Source organism: Drosophila takahashii, chromosome 3L (assembly GCF_030179915.1).
Source record: "Drosophila takahashii strain IR98-3 E-12201 chromosome 3L, DtakHiC1v2, whole genome shotgun sequence".
Lineage (NCBI taxonomy): Eukaryota > Metazoa > Arthropoda > Insecta > Diptera > Drosophilidae > Drosophila > Drosophila takahashii.
The window spans coordinates 19728853-19751433 of NC_091680.1; the positions used below are offsets into that span (position 1 = coordinate 19728853).

General features: G+C 37.4%; 1 protein-coding gene across 2 annotated transcripts in view; it reads right to left on the minus strand.

The window, feature by feature from the left end:
* The window catches only part of LOC108055781 (Ig-like and fibronectin type-III domain-containing protein 2), a 74632-nt gene that overhangs the window by 23631 nt on the left and 28420 nt on the right, over positions 1-22581 (minus strand). For both annotated transcript variants that reach the window (XM_070214535.1, XM_070214536.1), the window contains exon 2: positions 22485-22574. The gene's annotated coding sequence lies outside the window, so the exon portion shown is untranslated. The remainder of the gene's footprint in view (positions 1-22484; positions 22575-22581) is intronic.

Below are 22581 nucleotides of genomic sequence, written 5' to 3' on the forward strand. Positions count from 1 at the left end.
CAGCCAGCCTCAGTCGAAGTTTGTAATTAAAATTAATACGCAGAAGAGCAAGAAAAACCCCAACAAATGCCAGAAACAACCGCGGAAATCGGCTTGTGGCATTAAGCCGGAAAAAGGGGAAAAAAGCGAAATTTGTTTTAGCATTAAAACAAAATCAACACACCTCAATGTAAAAATCTCCCCAAAGAGGCATAAAAAAGATGGGGACGCACAGATGCTGGAAATACCCGAGTTTGAGAGCGGCGAATAAGCAAAACATGTTACAACAAAGGACCAAAACATAATGAACAATAACAATGAGAGTCGGGAAATGCCAGAGTACGGTTGGTATTAGTTGCTCGACAGAGAAATTCCCAGTGCTTATTGTAGTTTATTTAGGAATAATCTGGACTAATACATTCGTTGCCGGGCAACCAAAATGAGCTTAACATAAGTTTAACTTTGAGCATATGTATTTGATGTAATTTTCACGTCAAGTTGGAACAATTGAAGATAATAAGCAATTAATAAGACAAAGCAAATATGTTGTCCTATTACTCGAAACAAAATGTCTGTTGCCTTTGACCAAGCTAAAACTAACAATTTAAAATTTTAAAAATTAAAAATTAGTTTAAGGAAAAATTAATTTTATTATTCTAAAAAAAAGGTACTCATAAAACGATAGAAAAAGTGAAGAATTTAATACTAAATACGATACAATTAAATGTATCTTAGTTTGCTTCTATTTATTTATAATATAAAAGTTAACAGGCTTACAGGAAAACTCTTCGTATTTAGCATCTTATTTGATCGAACTTTAAACATACCCAACTCCTCGGTAAATACCCCTCAATAAGATTGGTAAAAAAGGAGCAAAAATAAATGCACAAGCATAACAATAACAGAAGCGGCACATTAAACAAATATTCTGCAACAAAACAAAAACCCAAGCGATGATAAAAAATATTTCAGCAAAAGCCGAAGGGAAGGGGTACAAGCAAGATTTACTTTAAAATATATTTACATATGCAAATGCCAAGAGAGAAAACATGGGCAGAGGGGAGGGAGGTTTGTATTTTGTGTCTAAGCAAGCATGTGAGTATTTGTAAATCTGACATAATTGCATGTGCATGTGTGTGTGTGCATGAGTTTGTTTTTCGGATTGTTTATTTTGTTTGCACATTTCGCTGGGCAAAGGAGCAAAAACTTTTTATGCATTTTTCATACACATAATTCGCTTCAAGCGCAAATGCACAATAATAATAATAATAATAATAAGAACAACAATAGCGGCACAAACAGCCATAACAATCACAACGAAATGCACAGCAGTGGCATCAGGATCCGAATCTGAATCTGTGTCTGAGTCTCAGCAGTGACAACAATGCCTCAACAATGCCAGAAAACAGAGCCCGAACCGAAAACCCCGACCGTAGTCAACTATATATTCAGCCAGATCCCAGCGAACCGAAGAACTGCTAGCTTCAGTTCTACGGCGACAGCAACAACATTGATTTTACATTTCCGCCGCTTTGCCTGCTAACTTCCGCTGCCGCCATTTCCACTACCACTACATGCACACAAGCACACATTGCACTTGGCATCACAGCATTTTTGTTTTGCCACCACACATGCTAGCATATCCTAGCACACACACGCAAAGGACGCACAACAAACCTATGCTGGTGTGGGTGCATTCGGATTGTGATTGCAGGCAGCAGAACAAATGTGCGACAGATGCACTTCAAAAGCAGAAAGGGATGTGCAACTAAAGACCGCCGCATATATGCCAAGCAAACTAGGGATTTATACAGGCGGCCAGCAAGTACATGGGTTTATCCTTAAGAAAAAATACATAATTATATTTATCAAACAAGTTTCGATTACTTTTTACGCTACCTTACGGTATTTCGATTATTTTAATAATGAATGGTAAATAAATAAATCAAATAAGTTAAATCAATGGGACTACCTCAATGGGACTTTTTTGTTTTATTTATTTATTTATTTATTTATTTATTCCGCCAATGGATTAAATCCTTATCTGGCTAGTAAGTATAAACTTAAAACTAAGACTACGAACTACATAAAAAATATTCCCTAAGTGATTGCCTAAGCATATCCTTCTTGGATCCCCAACATAACCGGATGCTGGCTGGTAGGGAGTTAAATAAACGCAAAGCCCTTAAAAGTGGCTCATTCCGAGCATAATTGGTTCTAGCAGCACTTTCAAAAAAAGGGACCATGGTACGGAGATTCCTGGCTGGGGCATTAAAGGTAATTAAACTTTTAAGTGAAATACCTTTTGGAAAAGCCCATTGAATACCGGTATTGATTATAAATGAAAGGAAGCTTTCTAATGGGATCAAAAATATATCATATTCATGATAGATTTCTTGTACAAATCTCATTAAAACTTGGATTTGGTTGATGATTTTCTTTAAAAAAAATTCCAAAGGTTCCATAAGTGGGCAGATAATGTATAAATTCCATGATAATAAGCAAGAACGTATTAATTATCTTCCGTATAACAAAAATTATGATAAATAGGATTAAATATTGCATTTCCTTAGAATCCTCTCTATCAAACCTTTTGAAATCACCCCTTTTTTATTGCCACGTATCTGTTCATCTGACCAACTCAAGGAAACGTTGTGATTGCCAAAAGGTTTTCACTCAACTGTCAATCGAAATCACACCATAAATAATGCCAAAGGGCTTTCGCACTTTTTCTGGTATTTTCAAACCATTTCCTTTACCTGCGAGCAGGTCAAATGTATACATTTCCATATGCATACATATTACGCGTCTACGTTCATTCCCGATGGCAAAGATGTGGCCACTTCAGACTTCCAACATGTTGCTGCCACAGAGCCAAAAAGCGTCGAAACAACTCGAAGCAAGTTATAAAGAGCATGGCAGAGCAACCTGCAGTGGCAAATGCAGTTGCACTTGCCTTTGCCTTTTCGTTTGGCTTTGGCAGTTGTTTCTAGTAGTTGGCAACAAATAAAACACAGTATAACTCGGCAGCAAACGAGCCACAAACATATGTGGGCGACGGGTGTTTCGGATAACTGAAGTGCTTACCCGGCCAACAGCTACAAGTTGGCTAAGTCGGTAAGCTCGAAAAATGCCAACAAGCGCCGCTCCGAGGAACTCCTGCAGTTGACGAACGCTGACGAACTTGCTCAGGCATCCTCGAAGGACCTCGGTTGCAGTTACATGGCTGCTGACTGCGTGAGTGTGTGTGTGTGTGTATGGTTAGAAATTAGATTTACTAGTTTCCCGACAAACCCCAAAAGCCTGAAACCCTGCCACCCCGTCTGTAAAGTACCAAAAACTTCATCTAAACCAAGGCAACTTTTTCACTAAAAACCAAAAAAAGAAAACAAAAAATCATAAAAAAGATACGAAGTAAAACAAATGCTTGGGGCACTTTAGAGCTCGTATACCCCGTTGTACTATTAAATTTACCCATGGGAATGTTGACTTTTTGGCTTTTCCAGTTTCCAGGGCACTTTCAACACTTTTGTTGTTCTCGGCACCAAATTGGTTGCACAAACACACTGCCACTGTGGATATCAATAAAAAATATTGCTCCTTTTCCCCATCATATCTGTGTTTGTGAACGACTTAATCACTTGGAAATATCAGAGACCAGCTGAGTGTGGCTGTTACTAAAGTGTTACAAGTTTATGGTCATCAGCAGAACAAGAAGCAGTGGGGAGAAAAAAAGTTGAACGAAACGAAAACTTTTATTACGGACATTTGTGACAGGACAGCAACTTCTAAGTGGTTCAATTGGACTGGTCAGCTACGGTCGCAATGCGGTGTTAGTTTTCTCAAAACTTTTATGGCCTAATTCCGCCATTGAAAATCAACTGAGATATTAAGGATTTATACTCCAAAATAGATAAACTATTTTCTTCGTCATGTGCGGAAAAGTTTACTGGGATTATAAAGATGAGCAAAACGTCAGTGTGCAATCAAATAAAATAAATAAAATAAACGACCTAGATACTAGAAATTCCAAGTCAGTATTTTTTAGGTCATACATTTTCAAAGAAAATTTAAGTAAATAAATTTCGGTTCAAATATTTGATTTTAATGAATTTATAGAGCTGATTCTTACTTTTAAATCATATTTTTACCTATCCCTCTTTTTTTCTTTCGTAAAAACTTACATAAATAAATTAGTAATAATCTGAGATGCTGGCAGATGGAAAATCTAATTACGAGCCAACGCGGTAATTTTAGCACGTGCCCGAGGACGATAGAGGCAAAGAAAAAAGCACGAGCCTGATTTCAAAGAGCAATTACATTAATTTTGCTCAAGAGCAACATGCACTCAGCGCTAAACTTCATTGCAACAAAATTTCCGCACCAATGTGCAAAGAGTTTTGCGGCAGTAATGCCAAAGTGAAGGCGGCGGTATCCGAAACTGAAGCCTGGGATGAGTATAAAAGTGAGGCCTGCACTGCCTGCAGCCATCGAGGAAAGTCAACCGCGACCAAAAGTGCCAAGTTCTTGTGTCTCAGTGATGGTGTCTATCCGTGTGAGCGCCACGAGGTGCTAATGAGCTGCAGTTTGCAGTCACTGAAGATGTTAGCAGGCAGCCATTTTGCTGTTACCAACTTTGGCTCTTTCCCGCGCTGACAGCACTTAAAAGCTTTGTGCCACACACACTTACACTGGAAAGAGAGTGGACTCTATTTTGAAAATAAGATTATAATAAAAAAAAAAATATTATTTACTTAAAAATTAAATCTTAATTTATACTTGATACAGCGGTTGTGAAAAAATCTGTAGTGGAACCATCGATCAACAAATTTAGAATTACTTGAATTTGTTTTAAAATATACCCAAAATCGCAAGTAAAATTAAATTATTAAGCTTAGCGATACTATTGATAATTATAATAATAAATATAATGATAATTATTATAATAAGCAAAAGCAATCGATGTATAGTAATTTTTAAAGCCATTCTCTTTTTTTAACAACCTAACAAAAAATCGTCGCGTTGTTAGGTTTAGTACTAGCCCTTAGGTAGGAGAAATATATCAAAAAAATATTTTTTTATTTTAACAATTTAAAAATTTGTATATTCCAAAGAATACAGTTCAATGAAGACTTGAAAAGTTTAAACTTTTTTCTTAATATTGCAAAACATTGCAATGTTTATTTTTTTGTGTACTACAACTCAACTCCCCCTATGACCCTGCCCACTGTTTGGTGACGTGTGTTTATGCTGTTGATATTTTTGACATTTTCGTTTGGCATTCTCGTTATTGTTACTGCACTTTATACAAGAGTTGTTGCTACAGAGTTCTTTTTGTTTCCTTTCCGTGCATTATTTTCATTTTTGTTTTAATTAAAATTTCACATGTCAACGATTTTCGGAGGTGTGCTTAGGTGGATTGCCACCTCCGCCGCTGCCAAATGAATGAGTTTCTCATTTCCTCAGCCAACGAGCATCCGCTCAATGTTTTTCTTCTTATTGGACCCCACACTTGCGGCTTTCAAAGGTATATTGCCTTGGGGAGGATGGATGTTATATCTATGCTAAAGCTTTGGGGGACCCTTAGATAGAGTCATCGACAAAATAAAATTAAGACTACCAACATAAAGCTTTTATATATTTTAGTTCTGATTATTTTGTTAATCATTAATAATATGAAAATAGTTCCATGGCATTACCGTTTTAATTGCTTATAATTATTCCTAAGATCATTGTTTTGCTTTGATATCTATAGACAACTTCTCACGGAAGATTAAACCAACTTTTCCGTAACATACATTAATCATGTATTTCATCATCGTTCTAATTGGCTAAGCCCCTCATTGAAATCATTTGGTAGTCTGTAGCCAGGTTCACGACGCAATTAAAGTGAGAAGATGGTCTTAAAACGCAAATAAATGCAGTGGGTGTTATATAGTCGAAACCTTTGTGTAGATTTTATTATTATTTTTTTTTCGATTGCGCTGTCGTCATTTTCACGTCGGCGGGGTGGCTGTCAACTGCATTTTGTGCTGGCAACTGTGAAATAACGGGCTTCGCTCCATCTACTTGTCCCCTGCCATCCCATTTTGTTGGGATTTTTTTTAAGCTTTTCCTGTTGCCAATCTATCAAGTCCAAGCATCCAGCAACGCGTCATCTATCGATGATTTCGCTAACTGTGAAACTATGGCAGGGCACCCTGTCATCGGATGGGAAGCCACCCACTTTCATATCCACCACCCACCCGATTCCGTGTTGTGTTCTCAGGTTTTTGTTCCGTTGACATGATGCGCGTCAATTAAAACACGGAAAATGGAAAAGTTTTCCACGTTTTGGCCATGATTTCGCCGATAACAGCGGAAAATTCGTTGATCGACTTTTATGCGCTTTGATGGTGCTGAAGTCTCAGACAGGCTGGATTATCCGTTTATCCCGCTTTGAATGCTATCATAAGTAACAAGGGAAAGCCAAGTTGACATCTCTTTGGACTCAAGTTTGCCCTTTTAACTATTTCCATTGTATAAAGTTATTCATTAATTTTTTATGTGTATGCAAAACTTATTCATATTTGATAGGTTCCATTTGCCCAGGCAATTAAAAAGGCCTGAGAAATCATTTAATTTATTGTCAATCCAATGGCGCACATCACTTTGTTCATTTTGCCGTCCATTGGTGTTTACTCAGGCCACTTTGTTTTTAAAATTATATATGCGCTTTAATATTGTAATCCCCGCCACTGTTTGCATTTTCCCACTGCTGACACGAAAAACATAATTGTTCAATAAACAAATACCAAACGGAGTGGTGAAAAAATTATTTTATATTTCTTTACATCCTTAATCAAATTAATTAAAATCATTTTAATAGCTTATGCGATAATTCGGACACTAAAAAACGAAACACAAGGTCGACTGTGTAATGCTCTTGGATAAACAAATACATTTCACTTTTACTAGATTACATCCGATTCTCAATTATAGTTTTTGCCTGTAAAAGCATAAATATATTTTTTACATTTAGACCCCAACCCATAGGCCTATTCTTGGGTTATTAATTAAATTTGTAAAATGCAAATCAAAGTCCATTGTCCAACCGTCTGCACAATTAATCAAAAACCCATTAACGATTTTCGAGCTACTGGCTCGGTCGCTGGTCCACCCTGAACTTGGCTAGTACTGATTAAATGCAATTAATTTTCTGTCAGCAACAATTGTGCCTACAATTTAACAGGCGAGGGCAAAAAATGGACATAAAACAAAATGAGGCATCTTGCCTGAAATCAGTTGCAAAAAGCCATTTCAGAAAATTAACAAATAAATACATGAGTGAGCGAGACAACAACATCAAGAGCAACAGCGAAAATACAAACGGTGGACAACAGAATGAAAAATGTAAATACAAGTTGTTGAGCATTAAGTTTGTTTTGGGCTATAAAAAAAATGTTTTTAATTAAAACGAAAGGCAGACGGTGACGTCTGTATGCGCTAGCAAACAATTGGCATAAAGTTTGCAGACTTCATAGAGTCTATGAAAATAAGTTTTCGGAGTTAATAAGACACGGTAAGTTCTGAAAGTCTAAAAATAAAAGTGTAGAAAGGGTTTGAGGAATTATGATGCATATTCCAATTAAGAATAAGCAACCAGGGAAGAAAAATTAAAATCAATTTTAGTAATGTTGAATGCTGATAGGATTTTCAATAAATTTTATCTTGAATTAAAAACTATTTTTAAGAAATTGTTTTAATATTTTTTTAATGAGATAAAATTTGTAATGGTGTGACAATTAAAATAAGCAAAATTAAAGAAAATATTAACTAATAATTATTTTGTGTAAGTAAGGAATGTTCCTAGCTTGTTGGGAAGAATAAATTAAATTCCTAATAAATCGAATTGAGATGAATATGTATTCGCAAACACCTGTTCTATTTCTTCATTGTAGTCATTCATAATTTATTTATTTAATCTTATCTACAAGTAAATACTTCTGGTCTTGACAACCGTATCGTATCACATTTATACCCAATTTATAGCCCTGTGAAGTATATTCAAATGTCAGCCTATCGAAATTGTTGATTCAAAAACACTTCAACTCTGCAAATAATTAATCATGATACGTCAGTTGGAAATGCAGGAAGTAGATATACTATTCCGTTTCTGAACCGAACTGGGAACCCATTCCGCTCCGGGCAATCTTCAGTCAGTTGTCAGCGTTGTCAGACTCGTCGGACGGGCAAAGCCAATAGCATTTGGTTTTAACACGTTTTACTGTTTCTGTTTGCCAAAACATTTCGTTGCTCGTCGATTTTTAATGAGAAAAGGGTTTTATTTTGTTTCATTTTTTCTTTTTTTCTTGTTGTTGCTGTGGGGTTTAATCACGAAACCGGAGGGACAGGCCATCAGTCAAAGTGGCAAACTAATGGTTTATTTATACAGACAGGATTGAGGGATTAAATTAGATTTTAATTCCGAAAGAAAATTTTGCCAAATGCTGAATGCGGTCGGGCCATTCATTCATTCATGGCGCAAGGACATTTTAAGAGGATAAACCACTTTGGAGACTCCACTACATTAAGCAAAGATCATAATCGCCTTGAACAAGAACTTTTGCACAAAACTGAAAACGGGAAACTGAAAACTAAAAACGGAAAACAATGCGGCAGACTACAGTCTACAGACTACAACTACATAAAACTGTTGCTTACGGAGAGCAAGGCGGAAATGGGGAAGGACGAAGGATGTTGCTGCTTAGTCGCAGTAAATGCGCGAAAATTTCCAAAACGAGTTCTCACCCACTTAGGTGCTGAGGTGCAATCTGTTTACTCAATAATTTGCGCCAAAATGAATGTACATTTTGCACAGAAATTCCCCAAACGCCGAGTGCATTCTGCCGGACGTTGCTGACGTTGCGCATACGCAGCGTTGTATGCAAACTATCCAACTGGGAGATGGATGGATGAATGGATGGGAAGGCAGGGACCCAAGCAGCCAAGGAGCCGGAGTCAAAGAAAAGTTCCCCCGCCGCCGTTGCGGGGCAACAAAAAGTTGATTTATAAACAAACTTTTGCGGCACAAAGTTCTGTTCGGACCGTCAACAAATGGAAAAGAAAAACATGCTCGCCAAATGGCCAACGAAAGTTAAAAGTACGCCAAGCCATTCGACCAGATGCCGTCTTTTGGCGCGTGCTACCCTCGATATTGTGGTGTTTGGTGCCTGGTGTTCCTGTGTGTTCGCCTTGTGAAAATGTGCAAATCCAAACACACAATAGATGGCCCCGAGAATTGAGGCAAAATCAGCATAAAATACGCAGAGAAAAACACATCATTGGGGAGCATTCACAAGTTAAATAATAACGCGACCAGATACAAAAGCACAAATAAAGTAGTTGAGTCGAGTGCCAAGCATTCCCCTCATCCATTCTCGACGCCATGGAGTTGGTGTCTGGATAGATGACTCCAATATGCACAGAAAATGGAGTAGAGAGATCACTGTGAGAAATGTTAGTTTCAGCATTTCAATGTATTTACTGCAAAAAAATATAAGAAATGCAGACAATGATTTTGGGCAATATTGAATTCCTTTCTTATTATCTTTATATTTTTAAAATAATTTCTAATTAATCAATATAAAGAATTTGTAAACATTTAAATATTTAAATATTAGCCTTAGTTGTTTTAAAATATTTCCTAATAAATTATAAATATATCAATTATATTCAGATTTTGACGAAAAGAGTTTTAGAAATATTACGATAGTTAACTTGCTGTTGAATATAAAAAAAGTTGGTTTATTTGAATCGACTTTTAGTTATAGCTCACGTCACGCTCAGTAAAATGTGCAACTCCATTAAAACTCCAAAACAACTGTCAAAAGTTTAAGCACCGAACTGCAGAATTGGCACGGATCCATCACAATTGCTTCACTCAAATTCCGATACAGCTCTTTCGCTCAGTGCCAAAATAGCTGCAAAGAACTAAATAAGAACCAGCCAACCTAACTCCCCACACCACCCACTTCCATATTGCCGTCCACAACACCCACCAAATCAGAACAGACACCCACCCACTTTCGGATCCCCAATTTCCACTCACCGCCTCAGCGGGTGCGGTAAAAGTCCTCAGTCAAATCAGTTGTTGGCACGATTTTCGCAAGCAAAAATAAATCGAAAAAAGCCAAAAGAAAAACTCTATAAAAAGGCAAAAACAAAGTTTCGGTGATGCCGCCACCAAGAAAGCCGAGTGGTAGGAAAAAGCACTAGACGAAAAATATTAATACCAAAACAGAAGTTTGACCATAAAATAAATTTTCTCAAAATATTATAGATTTAAAAAATAATAATTTATTAATATTATTCGTAATTGTAATTATTTAAAATCAATTGATATTTAATGTTAAGAACTTACTCAAAATAAAATAAGCTTTGTATTAATCTCTTTATTATTTTGTTATAAATGTTTTAAAAATATAGTAAATTAAAAAAATGTTTGAACCATTAAGTATCTAAATAGTCTTAAAATTTATTCGCTATGCTGAAAAAGCGGTGAGCAACCAACACAACGCACAATCGACAAGTTGTGCGCGTTGGCTTAACTTCTGCCACAAAATTTTAGTTTCCGGCTTTTGATGGCTGGGCTGCATGCTTCTTTAGCCTTCTTCTGCACCAAGTTTTATTCTTTCGCAGTCTGCTGAAAAGATGTTTTGGCTGTTGCTTATTTGATTTTCCCGCTGGCTTTTGTTGCACCAACACAGATCCAGAGACAAGAGCATGTGTACCGCAGACACCGAGTCAAAGCAGCCAGAAGCCAGCAACCAGCAACCGACAGCAACAACCGAGGCAAATACGCAAAAATTTTTGTAATTTTCCAACTTATAAGCGAATATCTTCAAAACGGCCAGCCAAAACCGAAACCGAAGGCCAAAAGTGGGGGTGAAAGTCACCCCCTGGCCACCAGAAAGCCACTTGAAAAGCAGCTTTAAGCCAACAAAACCAACGAACAACGAACAATTTGGCAAGAGATGAAGCCAGAGTAAAAGTTCCGAAGGGAGCAGCAGCTGATGTCTGGCATCTTAAAATGAAAATGAATGGGAAACCTTTTTGGCCCCGCTTGATTGAAAGTGTTGAAATAGTCTTTCGGGTCAGCTGTCGGGGCATTAACATGGCCAAATTGTATCGGGGATTAGCGCTAAATGATATTGCGATATTGATAGTTTCGGACATGGCCCAAAACTTATCCTTAGAACAAGTACTTATCGCAAATGAACGTTGACGAAATGGTTTTCGATTGTTTTGTGCCCTTGTTCATCTTCCCGTTCTGCTGTTTGTGCGGAATATTTACTGATAAGCCATTCGGACATCTTGGGGCTTAGGCATAATCGATGGGAAATCATTCTTGTGCAGATAGACAGTATTTACTTGGGGCGCATTAAGCTTTTCGCTCCACGATTAATGGCTCGTCGAGGGAAAATAATAATTTAGAGAGTCCGATCAGCGGAAGTTTATGTGGGGAAAAATACTTCAACAACAAGCATTTCAAATCAATGATATTAGAAAAAAACCAAATTAAATAAATGAAAATTATTGATTTAATTTTAAATAGATATAGTAGGAAATATGTTTAGTTTAGTTTATTCTCTATTTCAACGATGGAAATATATTTTCATTCCTAAGATCTATAAAGAAATTTTAATTACTCCTTATTTAAATCCAAAGATATCGTGCTTTCTTCACCTGTCTATTAAAGTCGGTATATAGAATATCCACCCTCACCGCAAACATATTCTTCAGACCGCATCAAACTAACAGAGAAATAAGAACTAAGCCAATTTCCTCCACCGCCATAAAGAAGGATATTTAGCAGGAGCACCTGCCGCAATCAACTAGCCACGCTTCCAATCTGGATCAACTCCCTCTCACCGGGTCTCAAAGAGAACTCATAAATCCGAGGTCGGGGAGCTGGTTTATAATCATCATCAGGCCATAAAGTATTGTCTGCTCCAACAGGTAAATAAGAAAACTTTTGCCTCACTCAACCTGCGCCATAAACAACTTTCCTTGTCTTGAACCAGCAGCCAAGCCAAGCCAAACCAAGCAGATGACGTTGGTCACTGGTCTGCAGTTAAAGTTGGTCCACAGCATCCTGGTATTTTGCAATTAAACAAAAACCGAAGAGAAGCCAATAAAACTTTGACCACTTTAGCCGACCGGAGCAAAGGACACAATCCAGGCTGCCCACACACACATAAAAGTGCGAATAATAATTAATAGAAAATTAAATTTTCCTCTCTATGGGGGCAATATGCTGAATCGGCAGAAACTTTCGTCTGCACAAAATGCAAATAATATTTCAGGGCATAGACAGGAGCGAAGGTTTTTGTTTACAAATGGAAATCGGTTTAGCAAAAAGTTTCAACATTATGCCAGCTGAATCGAAACACAAATGGAAATTATATTTTTTCTTCGCTTTCCCTATTTGTGTGTTTCACATGTGGATACAAAAAATTAGCAAACAGAAATGATAGTCCAAATATACCTACAGAACAAATATGTTCCGAAATTATGGTAATTTTTTTAGCTAAACTTACAGTTTATTCAGTTTAAATAAAAGTTTTCGTTTTAAATTGAATGTCATAAACATTGTACAATCAGAAACGAAATAAAAGAGTAGACAATTATTCTGCAAATTTAAAAAATAATATTAATGCTAAGTTACATTTTTGCAAGTATTACCCTAACCAAAGTCAAGATAATCGGAAATTTGTTATATTCAAAAATAAATATTTTTCTTTTAAAAACCTTTTATTATCATTATGTATGGTATTTGATTTAAATATGGGAAAAAAATATTTTCTGCTTGAATATCACTCTTTAAACTCCCTTTTACTAAAACTTAATGGTTCATATTATTAAAAGGATAATTAAACTTAATGTTGTTCCAGCACATCAACATCGTTAATATACCACACGAACGTATCATATATGTAGATGTAACACCATTCATTCCAATCCCAGCACGAACACACACAGAACAAGAGAGAACGCTATAGTCGGGTTGTTGTCCCGACTATCTAATACCCGTCACTCAGCTAAAGGGAGTGCGAGGGAGATAGATATATAATTTTTGATTGCGTATAACTTTTTAATGAATGGTCCGATTTGAAAAATGTCTTCTACATTTCGATAGGTATAAATATACACAACAAAATTGCATTTATACTTCTCGGAAATCGTTAAAGATGTGGCCGCAGGACCCATTTTAAAATCGTTAGTGGGCGATTGTGGGCGTTAGAGGGGGCGTGGCGCTCGGCTAAAATAAACTTGCGCTGCGTAGGAAGCCAAAGAATATGTGTGGGAAATCTCAACCTTCTAGCTTTTGTAGTTTCTGAGATCTCAGCGTTCATACAGACGGACAGACGGACAGACAGACAGACGGACAGACGGACAGACGGACAGACAGACAGACGGACATGGCTAGATCGACTCGGCTAGTGACCCTGATCAAGAATATATATACTTTATGGGGTCGGAAACGCTTCCTTCTGGCTGTTACATACTTTTGCACGAATCTAGTATACCCTTTTACTCTACGAGTAACGGGTATAAAAAGGCCACAAAAAATAAAGAAATTCCCGCATTTACCCCTGATTATAATTGAAAATTTAATTATTTTCAATGGAAAGGAAAGCCCAGCAGGGCTTATTTGTTCACTGTATTTGTGGGTGTGTGCAAAAACACACATGTAATATATATATACTTCTATCTGTATGGCTGGCTGTTTGTGTTGCTGTTTGCTGCCTATTAATGTCAAGTTGCCGTAATGAGCACACAAAAAGCAGCTGATGATGCTTGGAAAAGACACACTGAGAACAAAAATGTACCGTATTAATTTTCACATTATATTGCTTACTACCTACAAATTAAAGAAATATTCAAAACTTAAAAGTACCTAAATTTTTTAGGTCGGAGATCTATTCTTACATAGCTTAAATACAATATTGATGGACACTAGTTTGGAAATATGAAATCACAAATATTAAATACAAAATATATAGTTTTATTTAAATACAATTTTAGTAAACTCCTGTGAAATAGTAAAAATATTATTTAAAATAATACCAATGATTCCTAATAATTATTTTAGATATTATTGTGCCGTATTTTGTGTATGTCTTTAACCGGCATACAAATTTTTTATGGATCAACAATTTAATCATTTTTTTTCTTTGTGCAGACCAAGGACGGTGGACTGAGGATTTCGGATAGGGATTTTGGGGGATGGGAGGTATCGGGGATTTTCCTGTGTCAAGGCGTAAGAGCATGCAAAAGCATTAAGGTTAGCTGGGATGGGTCCTGTTCGAGGGATATATCCGTATGCCGGGGACTCGTGCTCCGTCTGCTGTTGCCGCTTTTTCACTTATTTATGAAAATGAACCAAAAATCAAGAAGTTAAATTGGTTTTGTGTTTTGTTAACTTTTGTCTGCCAGGCAGCCTTTCTCCCTCCGATTTGGCTTTTTGCGCTCTGTTTCAACCTGTCGACTTTGTTGTTACTTTGTATATGCATGCGTGGATATGTGTACAAATGTGTGTATATAATTGAAAATACTCGCACACACAAATCCGCAAAATCACGAGAGGAGGGGTACGGGGTGGCGAAATAAATATGGGCCCAGCAAAATACAAAGTGAAATTTATACCCGTCCGCCTGAAACCTAAATACGTATTATGCAGACGCCACACTTCACTAACCCGACTGAAAACCCCAAGAAAATCGCCAGCCACCCCGACATGTGGGGAAAACTTTGCCGTTGACAAGGCAACTTGACATCGAACTGGCGAGGGGGGTGGAAAATTAGAGGCGGGCCAGGCGGGCGGGAAAAGCCAAGATACTGACTGACATAGTTTTGTGGGCGTCTTTTGTATTCTCATCTATTCAACTTTTTTTTCCCTTTGTTGTGGGCTGGGCTCAAAGTTATGCCAGAAAGTATGAGAATGGCTGTAAGTAGTTTTGGTAACTGTTTTTGATAATCAAACGTAATTTATGTGTCTTGAACTTGCCCCTTTAGGAGCCACTATCTCATTCCGCCGGTTCAACGTACTCAATATTAGCAGCCATAAATGTTTATTACACACAGACATTTTGTTAACCCCTTTTGAGCCCGGGACATGGTTACTGCAGATATCTCCAGGAATTTATGGTATTGCCAAAAGGGTTTGCAGTAAGACGTTAGATTCAATAACAACGAATCAAATCGAATTGGCCATAGCCACCATAATTGATGAGTAATAAAAATAAGCTTTTATAAGTCTCACATCTATAAGGCGAGACTAATTTTTTTTTTTCTAATTAGCAGACAAATAAATAAGTACGGATAACATTTGCTATATATGTGTAAGCCCGTCCAAATAGACAGCTTGACAAGTGTATATTGTTTGGTCGAAAACGTATTTAAAACCGGTTTCGTTTATCTTATTTATTCTGTCCAATACAAGCCAACAGTCGCCTGAATACAAAGCAAGGAAATTACAGATCTAAAGTAACGAAAATGCAATTAAATTTGTCCGAGTGTCTAACAAATGATTCTGCACGAAATTACAGCCTAAATAGCTATGCAGAAATTCGATAGGAAAATAGCAAATTGTTTAGTAATTTTAGCACTAACTTGTGGTAGGCAACTTACCGTTTCATATAAGTGTTTTTATTGGGAGACACAAATCTAACTATTTAGTAATGAAAAATAAATGTTTTATTCCTTTCTGTTTTAAAAGCATATACTAAGCACAAAGATATTTGTAATATTTAAAATAATATATTTGAAACATCTTAAATTTAGTAAACTTTATCCCTTAATCACTTTTCAATTGCAAAGACAACGTTCAAAACAAATTCACACAGCTGTCGTTGGCCCACAAATCCTGTCACTTATCGGCCATTCACCTGACCGCTTTCTCTGTCTGCTAACTAAATTATGCGAAAGCCAAAAACAACACTGAATGCATTTGACAGCATTATAAATGCAGAGTTATCAAGGTACACCCAGAACGAGACCAAAGAACATCAGCTCCCAGGACAACGAAGACGTCGGTATCCCAGGAATCCTTGGCTTAGGGAAATGAAGCAACGCTTTTGTCAGTCCCCCCTCATAAATTGCATTAATATGCAGGCAGGGTTTGGGCTTTGCAGGTAAATCATTTCAGTACATCAGCAAGAAGAACAACAAATAACCGCTTGATTGCAGACTATTAACAGCATTAAAGATGAACAATTTAAATAATTCCCGCATGAGTTCCAATATTTCAGTAGGTCCAATGGACCCTTGCTTGTATATATATCTATATATATGTGAGCAAGCACAGACTTTGGGTGAAGTAAAGCATATAAATTACTAATACGCACTGTTGTCTTTGCCTGCACTTGGACAGATACACATGTTACTACGAGCATTTGTAATTCAAGTGTAAAATAACAAGGTTTTCACCTTGCCCACAATGTTGCCAAAATGTTTCACTTTGTCTGGGACACAAAGATTCAATTAGTTTGTCATTGAATACATTTTGATATGTCAGTCGGTGTTTGATTTAGCACAGATTGTAGACATTTGCTAATTGAATTATATTTATCGAGAATTTCTATCATTTTGTTGAGGGATTTTATAATTAGTTTGCATCAAGAATGTGATGGAAAATTTCTGAAACCAGCTATTGCGATTTATTTTCGACAGAAGATTGCTGCTGAGATATTAGCAAATTAGATTTTTGTACAATATTGCATGCAAAATAAGGCTATTGCAACTACAGTACGCAATTTAATCAATGAAAGATCATTAGAAACTTAAAATGACTATAATTTCATCCAACAAAATCTTAAAAACTTTATCTGCAGCCCTTCAAATAATTTCTGCCATTATCGCAGAAATTTGCATAAAAATTATAGAAGTTTGCCTCAAACATAAATTCTTAGTAGTCAGCTGTGGCAGTTTGTCTTTTGTTCACGTTTCTGCAATTTCGCACAGTTTTTATTCACGAAATTTGCATATTTTGTGCGCAGGCGTCCCGCGTCAAATGGATGAAACAGCTGTTTCAGCATTTAGCATTCGAATTGTTGGATTTGAATTGTTGTTGAATTCGCCGAGTGGTTTGGTGGGTGACTGGCTTCGGGGTCGCCTTGACCTTGTAACTGTTTTAGAAGTACTTTGTCTCGGTTAATTGTCTCGCGGTATTTGCCAGGCATTTATGGTGAACATTTTTAAGTACCTCCATTACTTATGGTTTCGTTCCCCATCGAAGGTGTGAATGAAGAAGTCAAACAAAAGCCACTAAAAAACCAATAAAGATGTACACGACTTACATCTGTTGACTTGGGTTTGGTCTGCCACAAACATGGGTTTTTTTATACACTTGCATTGGGTATTTAAATATTCGGAAAACCTATAAAGTCTATATGTTTATTGATCCGCTCATCAAAACAGTCGATATATGTGCAAAACTAGTCTATCAGTTTAGAAATCTATGCCACTAAAGGAATGAGAACCTTCTTTGTAATAAAAGTATTGTTAGTCGATTTTTTATTATAGAAAATACGTATTTAATTAATATTGGAATAAAAGAAAAAAGCTAAGTCTTATCAAGGATATTAATATATATTTCAGGCCATTTAGGACCATCCTAAATATTTTTAGAAATTATTGTTTCAAGACCATGTTCACATTTATATTTACGTTTAAGAGTATTAAAAACTTCGTTTTTATCAAATTAATGATTTCTTTTCACTTGTTGTATTACTTTTTGCACTAGAATTCATAAATATTCAAATGGCCGGCCGAGCCAGTTTGTTTGAAAACTTGTTTCGTACGAGTGTGGATTTGATTTGGTTTCACGCAGTAAAGGGTGAGTGAGAACCTACAGTATGTGCACTTGAAAGAAATGCCTTACACGAACCGGTTTACCTGCCTCATACACAAATCTATATATTAGCCGACTGGCTATGAATAATGACCACCCGACTGGCTGGCTGGCTGGATTGAGGCAGCTTGTTGGCGTTACAAGTGGCTCGATTCGGTCTCAGTTCAATCAGAGACGAACAGAACAAAGTGTTTTCTGTCAATTATAAATCATTAAACTCGCCCAGTTATACGGCAGATCATCGCTGATTGTATTTGTATGCAACTATGAATGATTCAAATCACGAAGGGAAAACGCTCGAGACCTGGGACCCAGAATCATCTCCATAGCACTTTATAGATTCTCTCAGGTTTATATCCATTATTAGAAACCCATAATTGCTGAAACAGACTGGTCCGATCTGACCCTACAAGGTCATCATTAGGCATGTACTGAAGACAGGCATTAAAGGCCCATCGAAAATTGCCAGCTATTTCTGTTAATCTCGTTCTATGGAATCACAGCCGCAAACTAATGACTTCCAAAGAGGAAACAACAAGGTTGGCTTGTGGCTAGCTAATTTATTTAATTAGCAAATGTTTTACTTTGTTCTTTTATTTGCTTTGATTTGTATTCACTGCGGTTGGATTTATTAGATTTACACGGCTGTTCAGGAATAATTAAATATGATTATTTATTTTATGGCCCATAAGAATATAATTTTACTTTACATTGAAAACGTAATTAAAATGTCAGATTTTACAAACTATTTCTAAAGTGGAAAATCCCTTAAGTAAACTTTAATTAAAAATATTACTAATCACCATATCAAAGCTCAAAACGATAACCAGCTCGAACGATAAAAAACTCAGCCAGAGATGAAAACAAAACTTTGTCTAAATAAAAGTAGGATCATTCAAACAAAAGTTATCCATAGTTCGGTTTAAATCCCTAAATTGCATAAGGGGGATAGATTCCAATGCCCAGCCCCCCTTTTCACAATCCAAAATACCCTTTCCACAGCCGCAAGAAACTTTCAATTGCCAACTCTGGGAAAAGTTAAAAAGCGGCACGCGGAAATTTTCTATTTTCTTTTTGTTTTCAGTTTTTTTTTTTTTTTGTATGTATAGCCAGCCATCAACAACAACAACTAACTGCTAAACTGTAAAGTACCGGCTGCCACCCTCTGACCTCGGGACCTCTCCATCGGGCGACTCCCAATGGCAGCCATTAAATGAAACTTAATTAGCCCTAAAAAAGCAACAGAGCCAATGAGTAAAATGTGGCTGAAATGGGTTGGGTTCCTACTGGGTGGCTTTGGGGTTTCAGGGCTTTGCATTTTAATGCACAAACTGAAAAATCATTGATTACTTTGGTGCGGGGGTTTTCTTTTTTTTTTTTGGTGGGAGTTGGGCGCTGCACTTGGCGAACTAAAAGAAAAACGTTTTGTGCATTTTACGCGATAAGTTGATTAAATTGCATAAAAGTGGGCCAAATGGATCGAAGCCTGGGTGGGATATGGAGAAGCTACACTGTTGAAAAAACCAATTCAACGGATTTGGAATCCTACCTGTAAATTTAAGGAACACTTAAAAAATTTCGATTACTTGTTGGAATAATTTAATGATGTAATAATTGAAAACATATTATATTATAAAATCAATTCACAGATAATTTCATTACTGAAAAAATTTCAGCACTTGTAAAATGATTTTCTTAAGTGCCGGCACTGGTTGAGCTGGCTCTATAAAGTGGGGATCATAAAACGCATTAGCTGGCGGTTGAGTGGGCGGGCTGAACTCTCCCCAGATTGAGATTGAGTGCCGCTAATTTGAATCCGTAATTTCCTTGGGAGGCGTGCACCAACCCCCAGAACCTCCGGAACCCCTGAACCCTCATGCCGCGAAACCCTCTCCCCTTTTCACAATATTTACCCAGTGGGTGCGACCGTAAACCGGCTTAGAACATGGCTGCAATTTTGTTGCAACTTGCAACGGACGTAGCATTTCCCAGTTTACGGCCATATTATGTGCTCCTTGCTGCATGGCCTCAGCCTTTTTGCATCTACTTGTAGTTCATCGAGTGTTTGGATGGGGATAAAAAATAGTGGGGTTGGGGATCTTTGCTGGAGAAAAAGTTGCAACTTTTACGAGCCGTAACGGTCGAACGGGCCGGCAAGTACAGTTACACCCGGTGGAACAACACACCCGACTGGTTAGCTGTTAACAAACTAGCCGGATAGATGGAAAGATAGTTTTATTCAGCACCCGTCCTGGATGAACCCACCACGCAACCCACTCCTCCCCACCAAACAAACTTAAGCAGTCCGCGGGGATTTGGTGGCGATGCAGCCCCAGGCCCCCACAAATGTAGTTCAAAGTCGTCCAACATCGTAAATCCATCGTTGAACTATAAAAAACCGTCTTACTGCAATTTGTATCTCTTTTGCCGGTTGGGTGGCAAAAACGGTTTTGGTGGGGGTTTATAATACCCGCTACTAGTAGATTAAACGGGCATATTGCAGATGCAGAAATTTATGTTCGAGAGATTGAAGGCTTTTTAAGGACGATTTGATCTCAGTGTGCTTAAAAGTTTCACCCGCAAGACCTACAGAAATATAATAATATTTAGACGAATTCTTAGGATCTCCCAATTAAAATAAACTTTGTATAACATTTTTAACAAGCTTATTGGTTAGCATTCAAAACATATTCAACCACAATTTTGTTCCATCTTATGTACCGCAGTTTTAAAAAGTTGTTGGTCCTTACAGAAATTTGAAAATTAAAATAATTATTTTTTTAATACACAACAGGACTTTAATAACCAAGTATCTCCTAGTTGTAAGACTTGACTTTATTGCTGTTTCTTGTAGTTTTTGTTTTTACTTCTGTTTCTGGGGCTCTGGCAGCCGCTTTTGGCTTTGGCTTTGGTCTTTTGCTCGGCTGCTCAACCCGTGAGCACTTTTTAATCCGATTTTGTTGCATTTTTTACCATGTTGAGTGTGTATGTGTGTTGCTGGCGATTACGCTTGCCGCTTCTCCTTATTCTGTGCTACTGGTACCGCTTCTTCTGCTTCTTCTTCTGGCTTTTCCACCTACTTTTCCCCTTTTTCGTCTGCTTTTTTTTTTGGATTTTTTGATTATTTCAGTTGCACACACTTTGGCCGAGAGTCACCCTCATCACCCAGAGACGGCCCTAACGATTTTGCATTTTTTATTTAATATATGCGGTGTGTTGCCCTTTTCCCCTCCGGACTCACCTCCCCGTTGTTGTTGATGTTGCGGCCCCTGCTTAGCCTTGGTTGACTATTTAAAGCCGTAAAACCCTTAACCGTGGCTTAGCTACACGGGCCATAAGTTCACCCGGAATGAGAGTGCACAGAGAGAAACGGTTCATCGAACTTGACATTGTTTTCGGTAGGGGGTGAATAGGTAAGTAGAGGTGCAGAGCAAAGAGCTTCAGATAACAAAGGGTGGGTTCAGAGGGAAGTGCCTTTAAGCCTGAATCAAGCTTTCTAAAATTTAAAATATAACCAGTAATTTTAATTAGTTCAATTAATTACAGAATTTCTTAAAATTTTGAAAGTTTAAAAAATATTTTGAGATATAGAAAATATTTTTTAAATTTATTTTACTTTTAACTGTGATTTCAATACAATTCCGGAACATAAGCCAATTAATTTAGAAATAAAATATGTTTTAAAACAAATTTGCTTAAACTCTTTCTTTAAAATGATCACGTTGTTAACAAAAGGATGACTAATAGCTCCTCAAAATGTACTGCAGTGCCCAGTGACCCAACAACAATTGACATTTTTCGGTGATTGTTTCACTGTTTTATGTGCCCGGCAGATCCCTCATTTGGGCAATGCCAACAATGGCCAGAATACCTGATTCGTTTGATAATCCTTTCGCCCAAAAAGTGCTTATGTACACAGGCCAGATTGCCTGAGAGTCGTCCAAGGATCGGAGATGAGAGGCCCAAAGTGGAGGAGTCCTAGTCGGAGTCAGGATCTGAGTCCTGGCCGGGCTGCAATTCTGCCTCGGGCTCTTATTTTCCCGTTGCCTTGGCATTCGGCTTGTCTCTGTGTGTTTTGGCCTATTTGCATTATGAATTATTTATTTTGTTTATTTCTTCTTTGCCACGAAAACACAGATACAGAGAGTTAGGCAAAGGGGGGGTGTGGTGCAAAAGCAAACCGAACCCGGAAAATGTTGCAAAAGTGGAATACTTGACGTCGTCTCAGTGATAAACGTGGGCGGCCAAATAAAAAACAAAAACGGGCCCAAAGAGAAAAACCAAAAATAAAGCGCACGAAATACGCGAAAAGTGTTTGCTCGGATTAAATTTATGAATATTATATTCAAGCAAAAGTTCTGCCATCCAAAAACCCGACCCACTGCAATAGCACAAGTTTGTCTATAAATTTTTTGCGCTTCCACCCAGTCTGTCCGGAATTTACGGTCCTCGCCCCCCAAAAAAAGGAGGTAAATTGCCAGCTATTGCAGCCCGCTTAAGGGTATAATTTTGGTCAAGTTGTTTATTTTGATGGCGGCCCCGTAAAATGATATATCGACTGTTCTATATCTCGATGGGGATTCGATGTTAATGAGTTTGCAGCACTTACTGGGCTCGTAAAGTATGCGACTGCTTAATCCTTTCAGCTCCAAGGTTGCCTTCAAATTCATACAAATCATTCGTTACAATCGTGGGAAATCTGCAAA